The sequence below is a fragment of the Triticum aestivum genome, chromosome 7A, assembly GCF_018294505.1.
Source record: "Triticum aestivum cultivar Chinese Spring chromosome 7A, IWGSC CS RefSeq v2.1, whole genome shotgun sequence".
Classification (NCBI taxonomy): domain Eukaryota; kingdom Viridiplantae; phylum Streptophyta; class Magnoliopsida; order Poales; family Poaceae; genus Triticum; species Triticum aestivum.
In genome coordinates, this window is record NC_057812.1 from 550,552,933 (window position 1) to 550,558,727 (window position 5,795).

Below are 5,795 nucleotides of genomic sequence, written 5' to 3' on the forward strand. Positions count from 1 at the left end.
TACACACCCTCATGGATAGCAGTCGGAATTTCGGTCTGTTGCGACCTAGGATACCATGATCCCCGTGATGTCTTAGTTACCGTTGTTACCCAATGGTAGAGTAATCTAGTTAAATACGACAATTACTAGTAGTAATATCCATGAACAGTCGGCCATGCATGCACCATCAACAACATTAATACCAGCCTGTTATGACACCCCTCCTAGCGCACTCTATATAAGCCGGGTGGAGGGCACCGGGCTGAGGGTTCAACTCTCTCACATTGTATCTTACGCCAAGAGCTAAGAACACCATAGCAGTAGGGTATTACCTCCACAGGAGAGGGACTGAACCTGTATAAACCTTTACGCATGCTCCCATTTGTATTGATCGTAGATATGATTGCCTCTACATACACGTCCCTATAATATTATCAGGATTATATCCATGACATAACCAGTCTTCCATTCCATGATTCAGACATTTTCTAATTGCCTCTTTCATCATATTATAGGCGAGCACTAGTGGCTCGTGGTCTTCATGCTTAAAAACAATAATATTATATCACAATTGCATTTTTTTCGCACGTGGGCCAAACTTTGTCATACACGCGCTGCAACATAAAATGAGTTAATGATTCTCTAGGCAAGGCTAGAATCCATTCCTTAGCTCTTTCCCTTAGGGAGAAAGGAAATAGATGCAACTTTAAAGTGTCATGTTCATGCATGCCGGCATCTTCGGAAGCGGAACCTCCGAATTGGCTATGTTGAACCATCGTAACAAGGTGAGGTTTAATCTCAATCTGCTTGGATGCAGCATCGGGTAAAGCGGTAGGTGCACGCATAAAGTTTATACTGGGAGTTGCAAACTCCCCAAGTTTTTTAGACGTAACAATTTTTTGGGTTTTTTCGACAACTAGAAAAAAAACTACAACCGAATAAAAGCTAAAACGGTACCTTTAGTTACCTGGAAAAACGGTGCCTTTAGTTACCTGGCAGCCAAGATGCTTCCCCGGCAACATTGTCAGAAAAAAGATTGTGTAGTTTTTATTCGGTTTTGGATGTAGATAGTCCTCAACTCTTTCCCAAGGGTGATCATGGGTATCGAGCCCATGGAAAGTTCTGCTAATAGGCAGGGATTCAAACAAGCTATTGTTCTCATAAGATGTTTCAGTTCCTGTACCAAATAAACCATGATTGTAGAGAGAGATGGAGAGAGAGAGAGAGAGAGAGAGAGAGAGAGAGAGAAAGATGAAACTAGGCATGGGCATGCAAAATATACTTACAACCTTATACTTGCACTTAGGATCTCTTCTTGATTTCTAACATAGTCCTAGTAGACACTATTATGATGTGTTCTCAACATGTAAATGTGGGGGATGCGTCCAAATAATGTCACGACTGACTAGCAACCTGCACTATGAGTCTATTGTCCAACCAAGGCACTTACCACCGCGGGGTTATCTTGATTATTAAGGATTTCTCCAAACCAACGCATTGGGCATTTAATGGTTGCATCTCATGATCCAATGAGTTGTTTTCGGCTACCGTGCTAATCCTTATTATCAGTGTTGTTCAGTGTAGCCTTCCACACATCCCTGCACTTTACGTCCTCTTGGATCCATCTAAGAGATTTCGGGTACCTGCGAAGTCTTAGAACGAGAAGAAGACAAGAGACAAATCCATTATGAATAACACATACAAATAATGTTCAATTAAGCAAAGTCAATACCAATGTTCCCGTGCACAAGTACGTAGGTTGCCAAGTTGTGCCTCAGCCTATGGCCTTGAGGGGATTACTCACACATCGCAATCATATCATAGATGGAACATTGTAGATGACATTGATGAAAGGTGAATGATTGTATAGACTCTTACAATGTGGCCATACACGATGAATTACAAGTATGACTAAAGTATGGGGAAAATGGCTATGGAGGTGGAGATGGCGACGACTAAGGTTTCTAGGAATGGTGATGGTGATCCTGGAAAGTCTTCTGCTCTTCGGGGGTTGTTTGCGATCCTTCTGTTACCTTCTTTGGGGTCACCTTGACAAAGTCCATCCTAACTGCAACCGCCACATACCATTCGGCAGTCATTCCGCTCCCCAAGTAGGCCCTCAAGAAGATGGACAAGATGGCAAGGGGTGTCATCTGGAACGTTGCTGATGGTGAGAACGTCAACGAAGGCCACTCCCTTGTCAACTGGAAGGTTGTGTTCGCTCTTCGAAAAATCTAGGTTGTCTAGGGTCGTCGCTAACTTGGAATCCTTTGGCCGGGCTCTTCGGCTTAGGTGGCCTTGGTTCCTATATGGACCGACCCTGACCGGCCTTGGGTGGTACTGAGCTCTCTTGCAGTGAGTCTGATATGGCTCCTTTTCGAGCCTCCACCATGATCACTATCGGCGATGGAAGATGTACAAGTTTTTATAAGGACTGGTGGTTTGGGGACTCCACCCTTTGTTATCGTGCCCTAGAGCTCATCAAGATTGCAACTAGTAAGAACATGACCATGCACGATGACCTTGAAGCGGATAGGTGGATAACTGCAGTCGTCCGTCTCGACACCGCTGCCTAGCTTTGCTAATTCACTAATATTCGGCAGCTTCTCTGAGAGCCCGACATCGATCCGAACCACCTCGACACCATTCGCTCGAACTGGACCAACTCTGATGAATTCTTCACCAAGTTGGCCTACCTAATGCAATTCAATGGCCGCCTGCAGCCTTTCTACCCTTCCAAGGTTTGGAAAGCCAGGGGCACCCCCAAGTGCAAGTTCTTCGCTCGGCTAGTCATGCATGGTAGGATCCTCACGTCGGAAAACTTGGTGACCAAAGGTTGGCTGCACGACCCCATCTGCCACCTATGTTTGGAGGCTCTTGAGACAATTTCGCATCTTTGTCGGGACTATCCTTTCTCAAGCCTGAAACGTGGTTAATGTTGTCGAAAGGATGCCCACTTGGAGACCCCCTGACCTTGGTAACTCTATCAACCGGTGGTGGGATGACTTTCTCGCAACCAACTCAGACACAAAGGCGTTGGAGCGCAATGGCAATTTGATTTACTCGCTTTGGAACATTTGGAAGGAGTGAAACTTTCGGGTCTTCACTGGAAGGAGGATGGCGTACCGCGAGGTGGCTCATAGGTCGAGTAGTCCGCATGTCGTATTGAGGGGTTTTCTACTGCTTACCTCATCTCAAAAAAGCCTCGTGTGAACATTTGTAACACCTTCTATTCTTCTATATGAAAGGCAGTGTCCATGCCGATTTCTCGAAGAAAAAACTATGGAAGTTTCCCTACCACTGTCTGGATGCAATTTTATCTGTCCAGATTCCAGGGGAGCCTTGGGGCATATAGCAAAGCACATATCAACCCAGAAGACATACACTGTTGATGACAACGAGTTTCTGGTCCAAGGGCCTAAAATGATTTAAGGATTGGGTTCTGTTTCTGCTGAAATAGAACAGGGGAAGGACACCTGATTTTCTCGCTGAAAACAACCAGATGGTAATTTGATTGTGTTGGCTATCACATATTCACTAGTACTGATTGTGTTTTTGTGAAAACATCCGAATATGTAGTTGGTAGGACTAGGGTTCCTACCGGTGCGGCTACGCAGGTTATAGGGACAAGGTGGAGGAGGACGAGGGCTGGAGTGGGCGCGCCGGCGAGTGGGCACCGTCGCGGCTAGGGTTTAGGTGCGACGGCAGTTGGCTGGTGCCGGCTAGGGTTCCGGCTTCTCAGGGAGCCAGGCAACAGAAGATGATAATATCTTTATTGCTTAATTCTCAAAGAGTCTTATAGCCTATATTTATAACCTAAATAACTTGCATAAGAATTAATCCTAAGATAACTTGTGGGCCAAGCCCCTAACTAATGCCCGGTGGGCCTCCTCCGGTTATAAGCTAAACCTGTCATAACATCTCTCCCCGCCTGCGCAAAGAACTCGTCCTCGAGCTGAAAGTCTGGATAGTGTTAGCGGAAGTCATCACGCTGCTCCCAAGTAGCCTCCTCCTTCGGAAGACCCGCCCACTGGACCAAGAAGAACCACACCCCGCGACGAAGCTGCGCCTGCAACACCTTCTCCGGCTCCGAAAGAAGACGGCCATCGGCGGTCGGAGGAAGCGCCGGAGGGCCGGCCGGTGGCTCGCCGCGGAAAGGCTTAAGCAGCCCCACATGGAAGACGTCGTGGATGCGAGCGCCGGCTGGAAGCTGAAGACGATAGGCCACCTGCCCGATGCGCTCCAGGATGACGAAGGGCCCGGCGTAGCGAGGGTCGAGCTTGCGCTTCGCGCGTGGGTCTAGTGACTGCGTGGAGCGATGAAGAAGACGCAGCCACACCCAATCTCCCACCGCGTACTCCGCCTCGCGATGGTGGTCGTCGTAGTAGTGCTTGGCCAGCTGCTGGGCCTGAAGGAGACGCTGACGAACCTCAGCAAGCATCTCGTCACGGGTGCGGATAAGATCGGCCACAACCTCCGTCCGAGCCGTCGCCGGGTCCACCGACACGATAGGCGGGGGTGGCCGGCCATAGACCACCTCAAACGGCGTAGCACGCAGGGTGGAGTGGAATGAGGTGTTGTAGCAGTACTCCGCCCAAGAGAGCCAATCCACCCAAGCTCGAGGTCGATCACCTATAACACAACGTAAGTACATGGCAATGACCTTGTTAACCACCTCAGACTGGCCGTCCATCTGAGGGTGGAATGTCGTGCTCAAGCGGAGCTTGACGCCCGCCATCCTAAAGAGGTCGCGCCAGACATGGCATGTGAACACCGGGTCCCGATCACTGACGATCGAAGCGGGGAACCCGTGTAGGTGGACGATGTCGTCGAAGAAGGCTCGGGCAACGGACGCCGCCGTGTATGGATGGCCCAGCGCGATGAAGTGGGCGTACATGGAAAAGCGGTCGACCACTGTGAGAATGACCGACTTGCCACCCACCTTGGGAAGGCCCTCGATGAAGTCCATGGAGATATCTGCCCAGACCTGAGACGGCACCTCCAAGGGCTGAAGCAAGCCGGCCGGCCGCAGGGTCTCCGTCTTGTTGCGCTGGCATATCTGACAAGACCGAACCCAATCGCGGACCAAGGCTCGATCGCCAGGGATGTAGAAGTCGGCGCGGAGACGATGGAGGGTTTTCTGCACACCCTCATGACCAGCTGAGTGGGCGAGCAGCAACACCTGGTTACGGAGATCATCATGCGCCGGAACAAAGATCCGGCGCCCATGGAGGAGCAGTCCGTTGGGGAAGCGCCACGGCTCCTCTAGGTCACCGGCCGCCAGCTGCTATTGAAGAAGGACGACGTCGGCGGCGGTCACGGTCGCCTGGCGAATGTCGGTGCAGAGGCCGAAAGTCGGCCCGGAGCGGATGCACAGGGCCGCCCCCTCGGAATCGCCGGCGGAGGGCACGAGGTCGGAGTCGCGATGGGATAGCGCATCGGCCACGGTGTTAAGGCAACCCGATCGATACTCAACGGAGAAGTCGAAGCCGAAGAGCTTGCTGATCCACTGGTGCTGAGGCACGGTCGACAACCATTGGTCCAGCAAGAACTTGAGGTTGTAATGGTCCGTGCGAATGTGGAACGACCGCCCCCACAAGTAAGGCCGCCAATGGTGAACGTCCTGCACCAAGCCAATGAGCTCCCGCTCGTATGTCGCCAGCTTAAGATGGCGCGGGGCGAAAGGCCGGCTGAAGAAGGCGAGGGCCCCATCGCCCTGATGCAACACTGCGCCGAAGCCCGCACCCGAGGCGTCACAGTCCACCACAAATGGGCGGTCGAAGTCGGGCATCTGGAGAACAGGGCCTGTCGTGAGG